The sequence below is a fragment of the Triticum urartu genome, chromosome 7A, assembly GCF_056163025.1.
Source record: "Triticum urartu cultivar PI428250 chromosome 7A, HENAU_Tu73, whole genome shotgun sequence".
Lineage (NCBI taxonomy): Eukaryota > Viridiplantae > Streptophyta > Magnoliopsida > Poales > Poaceae > Triticum > Triticum urartu.
In genome coordinates this window covers 651823606-651835835 of record NC_141879.1, presented here as the reverse complement: position 1 = coordinate 651835835, position 12230 = coordinate 651823606, and the positions used below count along the sequence as shown (strand labels likewise).

The following is a 12230-nucleotide window of genomic DNA, read 5'->3' as shown; positions in this document are numbered from 1 at the left end:
AGAAGACTCTTACACAAAAAGGTAGAAGAACACAGACAGAGGCTTGGAACCGCACACAACTTGTGCCCTTTTCTCTTGTATTCTCACACCCAAATGAAGTGGATTACAAAGTCTTAAGTAGCCGGACTAAACACATCACACACGCACCCACTAAGCCACGCACGCACGCACTCACTTTTGCATGCAACCCCACGGTCAAGCCACACACATCGGCTGAACCACGACTAGCTCCACTAGCCGGTAGAAACGGCAGCTGATAACCATCTCTCTAGCCACTCGGTTTTGGCCGATCTCCTCCCTGCTGGAGATAACAACACGTACTGCTGATTACCAGGTCCACAACTAAGCCGTTCTAACTAATCTTATCCATGAAATACGTGCATGCTAGTAACCTCACGGACGCCCATACATGCATCCATTTGTTCTAAGACTCACTCAACTAACAGACCACGATCTAGCTTGCATGTTCGCACATACCCACATTTCTACGTGCACAAACTGCCGCAGCCAGAAGTCTTCAACTTAACTACATGCATGAATGAAACTAATGCAACGAAATAAACATGATGAATACCTAGACAACAAGGTAAACTCTATCAATCACCCCTTTAACCTTGTTGTCGTTTATTCGAACACCTCCATATCGATCTTCAAAGCAGCCCCAGCTCGTCGTCGGCAGTCGCGGCGCCGAGATGGGCCTGTTCTTTCCTTGGCGCGGTGCAATCCTTCGTGAAATGGCCATAGTCTTGACAGTTGTAGCAACGCACCTTATGGATGTCGAAGGTACTCTTCTTCTTGCCGGCGCCACGTCGGTTCTTGTCACGAGCAAGCCACTCCTCCTTCGTGAGGAGCAGCTGAGTGCCGTCGTTGCTGCTGCCTGCCTCGTCCATGTCGAAGCTCTCCTCCACACCAAGAAGCGACCCATGAGCTCTTCAATCATCAAGGTCTTGAGGTCGAGTAGGGACTGGATGGAGTGCGCGAGCTGCCGGTAGCGCAGCGGCACGCAACGGAGAAACTTAAGCACCGCCTTGTGCTCGGTGATGCCGTCGCCGAGGGCCTCGAGGTCGTTGACGATGCTGGTGAGGCGGACAGCGAACTCCTCAATCCTCTCACCATCCTTGAACCGGAGATTCTCGAACTCCAATCGACGCGTCTGCGCACGGGCTTCGTGGACGTGCTCGGACCCCATCCTCAAGGTACCTCCTTCGTCGAGTCCTTCGCAGCCAAGGAGCACAACATCTCCGGTGGCATAGCCTGGAAGGATGATGCCCAAAGCTTCACGATTGTCGCGGTAGTCGATGACGGCGCCATGCTCGACCACCTCCCACAGGCCTTGCGCTTGCAGCCGCAATCGCATGATGAGCACCCACTCGGTGTAGTTCGTGCGGGTCAGCGGGGGGAGCTGCACCATCGACGAGGTCTGCCAGACAACGCGCTCGACGATGCGAACCTCGCCGCTGCCGCTGCCGTCGATGAGCCGCGCCTTCGGTGGAGTCGCTGTCTCCCCCGGCTTCCTCTTGGCCAGCTTCGCCGCCTTGGACGCACCATCTCCCTCGGTGCCGGCCATCACAGGGACGGAACAAACCGTAGCTCTGTATATCAAATGTTGGCACAGCCCGAGGAAGAAGAAGACTCTCTCACACACAAAGGTAGAAGAACACACACAGAAGTTTGGCACCGCACACAACCTGTGCCTTTTCTCTTGTATTCTCATACCCAAATGAAGTGGATTACAAAGTCTTAAGTAGCAGGACTAAACACAACACACACGCACCCACTAAGCCACGCACACACGCATTCACTTTTGCATGCAATCCCACGGTCAGAGCATCTCCAACAGGCGCGGCAAAACGCACGCCCGCACGGTAAAAGCAGTTTTTTGCGCGCGCCGGTTGGTTCCGCGCGCTCCAGCGGTGGCGGGAAGTTACGCGCGCGGGAAGCGTTTGCGCGCGCGCGGGAGAAAGCGGCATGCGGCGCGGTAGATTTGGCGCGCTGCTTCACGCGCGCTTATAAAGTCCCGCGCTTCGCCACGCGCATAGAACAGCCACACGCCCTCCTCCTCGCAACCTCGCCGCTTCGCCGCTTTCTGAGCCACCACCGCGCCACCATGCCGCCGCGTCGCCGGGGTGCTTCGGGCTTTCGCGGCGTCCGCGAGCGCCCCAACGGCTGGTACTCCGCCGAGATACGGTCCGGCGACGTCCGGCTCGGCCTTGGGACGTTCCGGAGCGCGCGCGAGGCGGCCCGCGCGTACGACGCGGCGGCGTGGCGCTTGGAGAGGCCTCGGTCGCAGATGAATTTCTGGGACGTCTTCACGCGCGAGGAGGCGCAGCGCCTCGCCCCTCCTCCGCGTCTCATCACGGACATGGATCGTGCCGACCACTCTCGGCGCAGCGCCGTCTCCTCGTCGCTGAAGAGGACGAGCGGGCCATGGCGGAGTGGCGCCGTCGCCACCCAGAGGACGTTGACGCTGAGCGTGCCTACTGGGCGGAGAGGACGGCAAGACGCCGCTCGGAGCGGGCGGACCGGCGTCAGCGAAAGGCAGTGGCGAACGAGCAGTGCGACATCGTCTCCGCAGGTGGGAGGTCGTTCTTCACCTCGGACGATGAACGTTGGGACGACATATGGCTCTCAACCTCGGCCGACATCGACGAGAGTGATGATGGTGATGATAGCGACTTGGAGTAGTTTTCTATCTATGTATGCCGTTGTAGTTTCTATCTATCTATCTATGCCGTAGTAGTATCTATCTATCTATCTATCTATGTATGTCGAACTATCTATCTATCTATGCCGTAGTAGTTGCACCGATGTAAAATATCTTTGTATCATTTTTTTATCTATGTAATTTTAATTAAAAGAATATTGTAGAATGAGCGCGTGCTGCATTTTACCGCGCCTGCTGGAGCTGCGCGCGCGGCTTTTCAGCGCGACTGCTGGAGCAAACGCTGCGCGCCGCGCCAAACCAGTCGATCGACGCGCGCCAAATCTGTTTTTACCGCGCGGCGCGTTGGGTACGTGTTGGAGATGCTCTCAAGCCACACACATCGGCTGAACCACGACTAGCTCCACTAGCCGGTAGAAACGGCAGCTGATAACCATCTCTCTGGCCACTCGGTTTTGGCCGATCTCCTCGCTGCTGGACATAACAACGCTGCTGATTACCAGGTCCACAACTAAGCCGTTCTAACTAATCTTATCCATGCAATACGTGCATGCTAGTAACCTCACGGACGCCCACACATGCGTCCATTTGTTCTAAGACTCACTCAACTAACAGACCACTATCTAGCTTGCATGTTCACACATACCCACATTTCTACGTGCACAAACTGCCGCAGAAGTCTTCAACTTAACTACATGCATGAACGAAACTAATGTCATGAAATAAACATGATGAATACCTAGACAACAAGGTAAACTCTATCACCAAATCCAATAATAAAATTTGATCAATTCCTGTATAATCTATGGAAGTTGCATATATTTGTCAGGATTAATCAGCTTAATTGATAAGTTATATTTTTCATTTTGCGGTCTCTATCTGGCAAAACTTTATAGGCCAGTTACACATACATATTAAAATAGTGTCATTTTCCTTAAAAAAAGATTAGCATTGCATGTTGATAGTAGCATTGGCCAATAATTTCAGACCGAATAGAATCTAAGATGAGACAGAAGCAGATGGACTGCAAGCTATAACTGAGTAGTGCACAACGACAGATAAACTAACGAATACGAACTCTTATTTATTTTGTAAGTGTTGCAACACACGGGCTTGTGATTCATGGTTCGGACAACGCCCGTAGCAACACACGGGTACATTTACTAGTGAATAAATACGTATAGAACGGAGAAAAAATAATTTGCAAGCTAGCGAACTAGCTCTTTGAGCTACTGTAGTTTTATTTTAAATTTCTGAACTTCGGTATTCCGATCAAATTAACATTGTCTAACAAATGTATATATATATATCAGCTGACGCTAAAGACGAACAACCGCTCTTTACAGCTCAACGGATCAGATGGACAACTTGGGCATGTAATGCCGCAGCTAGCAATTGCTAGTATTAATACCTTGCACCAAACAGACCAACGCGGCCACGCATTTCGTGCTAAACGTGCATATATACTCAAGAGATAGTAGTGCGTTCTTGGAGCTATCTATTTGCCACGAAACGAGACAATAGTCGACCTTAAACCATCGCTAGTTGTGTCGGAATGGGAAGCATCAGGACGAGCAATTTCCCATCAGCTGAGTTTGGGTGGAGCCACAATATCCAATTTGGCTCGATTATCCCGCACCTTTTAGTGAGATCGACACATAACGTAGGCTCAATTCAGAATTGCGGTGTGGCGCTCCATCGAGTCTTGGGTGCCCCATCTTTCATGGCATCCCACGGAACAGTTCTGTCGCGTCTAGATTTGGGTGGTCTTGAGGTGTGTCAAAGGGCCATTGGCCGAACTTTATTAGAAAAAGAGAAACAGAGGGTTACAAGCTGGTAGACAGTATAAGCGGACTAGGACTGAGCACCACAGTTAGCTGGATAGGATAAGATAGGCCAGCAGCCACAAATCACGGTGCTAAGTCTGTAATACAACCGGCAGCTCTCCAGACTGCTAACTCCTCTCTAACCAGATCTAATACCCGCTCCACAGTCCACAGTCCACACTACTAGCTGTCTGATCAAAGATCATGGAATTGCGCTCCTTCCATACTCGCCAGTGAATAAGAATGGCGATGGTGTCGAAGTTGCGTCTCATTGGCTTAGGAATCCCCTGCATGGAAGTGAGCCACCAGTCTTCTGTCGATGTGAAGCCATCATCCAGCATAATGAAATTTTCCCTTGTCCATAGCTTGAAGAGACGCCAAACCTGCTGAGTGAATCTGCAGTGGATGAAAAGCTTATAGCAATCATCCGGTTCTGTGAGGCATAATGGCAGCAAGTGTGTGAAGGCCAGTTTCTGTGCTGAAGATTCTCCGCGGTGAGGCATTTGCGGTGCACAACCAACTACATGAAGAACTTGCATCTTGGCGGGGCTTTGGATTTCCAGATTGGTTTGGCACACGCGAAGTTAACGCTCGCCATGAAGAACATTTTGTATGCGCTGCTGACAGAAAATTGGCGATCTTCAGTTAGCCTCCACAATGGTTGGTCCTGCATCTCTGGCGACAAATTGGTTGTGTGCACGATGTCCCAGATCATGAGGTATTGGGCCATGGCCTGCATCGAGACACCTCCTTTGATTTCCCGGATCCACGTGTTGTTGTGCAGTGCCTTCTTTCCAGGCTCCTTATGTGGATTCGCTGTTAGTGGAACAATGCCAAAGTAGAGTCAACATGCACTACACAGCCGTCGGATTAACTGTGAACATGTTTCATGTTGCGTTGTCGTTCTTTTGTATAGCTTTACTGCTCAGATATAATACAAAACTATGGTCCCGTGTACTACCAGGGCCGCAAGAGAGAAGAAGCCCAACGTCTGATAAGGATTTTAAATTGGATTAATTAACTTCAGAAGAAACCATTTGTGTTTTTCTTTCTTTCAAGCATGTATTCTAGGGCTTGAACTTGCAAACCACCTATAGTGGTGCCGCTATACACGGTTAGATAGTAGGCATATGTTCTTCTATAAAGAAGGTAAGCAAGATTAAAATTCGTTTTGACAGTAGATTATCTACTAGTGTCCTTTCTCACTTATCATGCTAGTTATTCTGTCCGTTCTTAAATAAGATGTTATAGATATTCTAATATGCACTATATACGGATTGTAAATGTGTGAACAAACATAGTAAAACGTGTCCACAGACATTCGATTCATGAAAAAGTCAGAACATCTTATATTTATGAACGGAGGGAGTACCTTTGATATTGATCAAGTAGTTTCTTTCCTCAGATTCTATGCTCGAAAGTGATTAGCTTACGCGGTGGATATATAAATATGAAACCTATTTCAGCAAGATAATCAACATATGCTTGAAGAGCTAACTTCAAGAGATATTAAAAATAAAGGCCTTGTCTGCCACAGAATCACTAACATGGCATGGGTTGCCTGCTAAGATGCACATGCAGAGTGGTAAAGTTTTTCATCATCTTTATTAAGATTCAACCAAAAAGACTATGCACACGCGTGACATAATCTACTGTATATAAACAGCTATCACCGACTACCAGAAATTCTCTGTCTTTTTCTTGAGCCACATCACCAAAATTAATGTAGCCGTTGGATATAAATGACCAGTCCACAAGAGCCATCCGTTCTAAACATTGAGAGCCTCTTAAGCAGCATGCAAGCATGGAAAAACTGGTGGTTGCATAATAAAGTAACTAATGTAAGACGGGGTACGTTGGTTGGCTATGACTGCTAACCTATCCCTCCTTGGAAAGAAAGACCCCCCTCCCCTTCTCTCCCCCATGCCGCCCCACGTGGGAGACTTGGGAGCGACCACCCCCACCCCCCGCCGTAATCCCCTACCCTTCCTCCTCCGGTCCTCCCCCTTGCTGCCGCACAATGTTCGCGTCGGGCAAGGCCCGGGGCGTAGCCGGCAACTGCGGCGGCCGGGCCTGTGCTGCACCGGTCACGCCGGAGGGCTCTGGATCTGAGACGATGGTCCCCCTGCGAGGCCCCTCTGCTCATGCAGCATGCATCGGGGTTGGCGTGGTGTTGGATCCTGGCTATGTCGGCGTGGCTGACCAGCCCCTAGGCAGTGGGCGAATCTGGTTGTTGGGATCCAGATTGGGGGAAACCCCTGGTCAGCTCCAGCCGGCCGAGACGACATCGATGCGTGCGGGCGCCGAATTTCTTCTTGGAGATGTTGCTCAAGGTTAGCCCTTCCACTCCCCAACCCCCTGCTCCTCGGGTGAAAACCCTAACTCCGGTGGGCGGCGGTGGAGGCGTTCCTGGCGTCATGGCCTTTCTGAAGGCGCCGCCTTGAGGGCGTTGTGGTGGTGGGTACTGTAGGGGTGTGTTGACAGCAGTCGATGGCGTATCCTACTTCGTCCAAGCTGAAGATTTTCCTGCGTCATGTTCTGGCCGTTATTTGTGCAGCTTGCTCTGCTTTGGTTGAGCGTTGTTGGGACATTTGGGTGCTCTGATCCGCTCCTTGGGATTATGTAGCGGCTTCCATCCATGTTCTTGGGGAACTTCCCGTTCTTCGACGGTTCGGTGCCTTGCGATCCAGGCGAGGACGATGTGGCCTCCTTCCAAGACGGGGTTGGATGGAGGTGTGGTGCCGAGGTCCCTAGGGTCTGGTGACGGCAGACCATGTTGGTGCAGCTTCATTCCCACTCCAGTGCCGGTACTGCTTCCGACCATGTGTAGCAGCGGTGGACGACCTCAATTTCTTTAGCTGCGTGCTCCTTTGTAAAACCTTCCCGCGTGAAGTGATTGAGGCTTAGTTTGCTGCTCTCCCGTGCCTTTGTATCTTGCTGCTTTTTATTGTTTTTGCTTTTTGTTGTACTCTGCAGTTGTATCCTAGCCGGTTGATGGCTTTGTTACACTAGTAGAAAAAAACCCATTTGTCCCGGTTCATAAGGCCTATTTGTCTCAGTTCGGGAACCGCGACTAAAGGGTCAGTACTAAAGCCCAATACCTTTAGTCCCGGTTCGGCTACGAATCGGGACAGATGAGCCTCCACGTTGTCGCTGCGGCTTGCCCTGGCAGGAGGGCCTTTTGTCCCGGTTGGTAGCACCAACCGGGACCAAAAGGCATCCACGCGTCAGTAGTTCAGGGGCTGGGGTTTTTGTTTTTTTTTAAATAGGGAGAGGGGGGGGGGGGCTGAGGGTTTTGTAGGGTTAATTTAGGGGTTTCATATATTGTGTTAGCTAGCTAATAAAGAGAAGTGTCCTCTCTTATCTCCATACTTGGTCGACGCTATGTACTATACATATAGAGAGGACTCGACACGCTAGCTAGTAAGCAAATGAAGGAAACCATTAAGTACATAAGATCGTCATGAACATATACAGAGAGAAGTGATAGACCTCTCCTTCTCCAAGAGATTGGTCGAACAACAAGTTTTTGTATATCTATCCGACGCTACCGGGTACATATATACAATATAGGATCTCTTACAATCCCCTAACATCTGAACTCAAGTTCCACATGGTATTCTCCGGCTTTATTGATGACGTGGTCAAGAAAGAATCCCGTCAATTCCTCTTGAATTGCTCGTATGCGATCTTGTGGTAGGAGTTCATTCTGCATCTGCCATGTCTAATTTGAAGAAGGGGGCCAATACATATATATGAATGAAACTCAACAGAAATGATGGTGTAATAAAATGAAATTGTGAATATTGTTTCTTACGCACTTCAAATTGTCTTTTAGAGTAGCCCCACTTATTTTTGCAAGTCGCGGTGTAGATGAACTCGCAAACGTAGTTTCCACAGTAATTAATACGAGAAATAGAGGTCAATCAAACTGATAATGAAGTATTATAAATGATATTGATGAAAGTAGTTAGAATCAATGGGAGATGCGCAGAACTAGCTAGCTAGTAGTACTTACTTTCGGGTGTGTAAATCACAGCTCCCCGTCAGTCCCGGAGCTTGTGCGGTGAATACTTTCCAAACCCTGCGAGACAAAGAAAATAGTTACTTGATATCAGGAAATAAACAAAGTTGCGGATATGGTGCGATAATGATCGATTGAACTTACTTCTCGAGCATTTTAGTCATGGCCGTATACTCCTCGGGATTTCTTCGTCTCGAGTCTAAGACGGTTACTAGTCCCTGCTCAAGCTTAATCTCTAGGAGAATAAAGTGGAACCCGTGCACACATGTATAACTCATGAATTACATTACTATAACCTCGAGTAATTATGGAAACCAAATATGCACAAGACAGTAACACTCACTTGAAGTTGTAAGAAAGAGTATTTTATCTTTGTTTTGATTTTGAAGCAACGATCATAGCAAGCTGGCCTCGGTTTGTTTGGCATCATATTTAACCGTCCATTCATGTATGAGATTTGTGTTAATGAACCCAATATCATAGATTTCTGCCTTTCTGCAGTCGGCGATCTTCAATCTGCATAATGTAGTGAGGATAATTATATATACATGCAATGAAAGAGCTGAGCTATATATAGAGACTTAATTACATAAGTAGTACTTACAGACAGTTGCAAGTGACGATTATTTTATCGAGGGCCTTTTGATTGAAAAACTGGAAGAACTCCTCAAATGGAACAGACAACAGATCAATTCGAACGAGGTCGTGCTCCTCTTTAACTCTCAGCGTCAAAGTATCCTTCCCAGACTCGCTTTAGGTTTTCATGTACCACTCATGGAATTTTCGCATCATCGTTGTTAGAGGAGGATGACTAGGTTTGACGAGAGGCTTCCCATGCCGGTATTTGGAATCGCCCACCTCCATTGTATCAAAATGTGCATCGTCGGGCAGGTAATCTCCAGGATTGGTACCGGGCACCATCTTCGTTCTGCTAACCTTCGATCACTAAAAGTACTTCTGACTGCTCCGCTTTAATATATGACCTTTCAATAATGCGCTCATAGTTGGTTTTCGGCGGAGATGGTGGTGGTCGCTTCAGGGCATTGACAGTGCGTTGAACTTTCACGGGATCTATCTTCTCCTCCGGAGGTGGATGCCTCATAGCTCTTCGCGTTTCAAAGAAGTCATTCACTTTGGCTTTACAAATCTTCGCATTTTCCCCCTCAGTCATCTCGTATGGTAACTTCTCTGGAGGCTTGAGAGATGGACCGAATCTGTATTGCCTCCCGCCGCTGGCTATACTGCTAGACGCCGGAGCAGCCGAAGCGGCTGCGGCTGTCTTCTTTTGTTGCTTACGAGGCGGAGAAGAAGGAGGCGGAGTGCTGCGACACGCCGGAGCAGCCGGAGCGGTGGCGGCTGTCTTCCGCTGTTGGTGACGAGGCGGAGGAGGAGGCGGGCTGCTCGGACACGCCGGCGCAGGAGGAGAAGGAGGCGGATTACCGCCACGTGCCGGAGAAGGAGGTGGAGTGCCCTGATCACTCGCCGGAGGAGGAGGCGGAGTGCCTTGACTCGCCGGAGGAGGAGGAGGAGGAGGAGGCGGAGGCGTCTAGTTCGGAAGGGTGATGAGCTCCTTCCGCCATAGACATGGAGTCTTCAGAGCAAGACCCAGCTGAGTCTCCCCTTCACCGGTAGGGTGGTCAAGCTCGAGCTCCTCAAACCCCCTGTTACTTCATCCACCATCACAACAGCATATCCTTCTAGAATCGGAAGGCAGTGAAAAATTGCGCCGGGTTTAGGAGCTGCAATAGAGCCGACACCGCCTTGACTTTGAAGTTCTACCTTTGCGTCATAAGGTGGCAATCTTGAGCCTCCTTGATAGCATCTACGGGGTAGTTAGCAGGAGCCGTGAAGTCAGGCTGCTGAAGGAGCTTGGTGGAAGCCACGCTGCTTCTCCGCTGAGATGGCGGGGTAGCTTCTGGGGTAGCTGGCTGTGAACTGCTGGTTCCTCTAGCGCTCGCACCCTTGCATTCAGCTTCTGCAGTTCGGTCTGCTCCACTTTCCTCTTCCTCTCCCGGGTTTTGTAACCGCCTGCGCCGGGAAACCCAACCTTCCATGCAACAAAGCCTGTCGTGCCTCGTATTCGTCCAGGGTGCTCAGGATTCCCGAGGGCCTGTTTGAGCTCGTCGTTCTCTCTGTCAAGAACGAACGTCCCTTGCTGCGCTGCAGCGATATACTACTGAAGCTTCTTGATGGGTATTTTCAGTTGCTGGTTCATCCAAACACACTTCCCTATTTCAGGGTCCAAGGTTCCCCCAACCCCGAAGAACCAAGTCCTTGAACGGTCTGGCCAGTCCAATGTCTCTGGTTCAACCCCTTTATCAAGTAGGTCATTCTCATCCTTGTTCCACAATGGCAGGTCCTTCTTTGCAGCATTTATCTTGTTTGTCGCTGACATCTTCTTACTCTTCTCCGATGTCTTGTGGGCCACAAATGCGGGCCAGTGATCTCTTATCTTCTCAAATCGGTTGGTGAATTCTGGAGTCTTCTCTTTGTCAACAAACTTTGATTTCAACTCATTATTCGACCTCCTGAATAGATCTGCCATGTTCTTAAGAGCATGAGCCTTGACCAATGGCTCTATAACTAGCTTCTCCGGATCCTCCTCTGGCGGTAGGGTGATATTTGTCTTCCGCGTGATCCAAAGATCATCTTTCTGCCTATCGTTGACATAAGACACTCCAGGGACTTCGTTCTTAGGCTTATACCATTGGTGGATGCTGATCGGGATCATGTCCCTAACAAGAACCCCGCACCGAGCAGAAAATGCTTCCTTGGTCCGGCTGGGTTCAATCGGTTGGCCATCGTCGGCGATTGCTGTGATCGTGAACCTTTCATCCCGGCGCAACTTTTTCTTCGGGCCTCATCTCGTTACCGAAGTTTGGCTTGATCCAGAGGGCTAAAAAAGAAGAAAGAAGAGAGTTAATATGTGTACATACCAAAACAATCAATGCATCAATTATCTAGTCAACACAAGCTTAATTAATATATATACCTGGCCGGACTTCGTTCGGTCACCGGAGCCGTCATCACGGTCTCCTTCTTCCACTGGCATCCGGTCACCAGAGCCATCATGATCATGTCATTCCTCCTCCATTGTTCGATCAACGAAGCCTGCTTCACCCTCTCTTTCTAGACCATCGATGTCACTGAGATACGACAAGACATCACCTCGGCCGAGGATTATGTCCCCCAACACCTGTTCTGCTTCCAAGTCTCGGTGCTCCATAGTTTCTGCAAATATTACAACATGGCAATTAATATACAAACATGACAAATGGATATATTAGTGGCAAACATAGACCTAGCTAGCTAATCACAACAAGGAATCATATTAGTGGCCTCAACGATAACACTCTTTTAACTTGGTAAATTTGGGTGGCCTCGGCAACGCTTCTAGGGTTTGGGGTGGCCTCGGCAATGCTTCTAGGGTTTGGGGTGGCCTCGACGACAACGCTCTTTTAACTTGGTAAATTTGGTGGCCTCGGCAATGCTTCTAGGGTTTGGGCCGGACCGCCTCTCTCATGATTGTCCGACGTCCGGACCGACAAGGGATTTAACAAACTAGCGCCATTCTGGATGTGCAAAAAATGGTCCATATTTTTCTTAATCTCATCTACCCTTCTATATGTCACGTTGTCTAGTGTCAAAGAATTCAAGAAAACCATGACTTCATCATTAGCCGGAAATGATAGGCGCATAATGGTATGAAGCTCTTCAA

The 12230-nt window shown here is 49.3% G+C and overlaps 1 pseudogene; it reads left to right on the top strand.

The window, feature by feature from the left end:
- The first annotated feature begins 2060 nt into the window (after positions 1 to 2060).
- On the top strand, positions 2061 to 2685 carry LOC147961077 (uncharacterized; annotated as a pseudogene).
- Positions 2686 to 12230: the final 9545 nt, after the last annotated feature.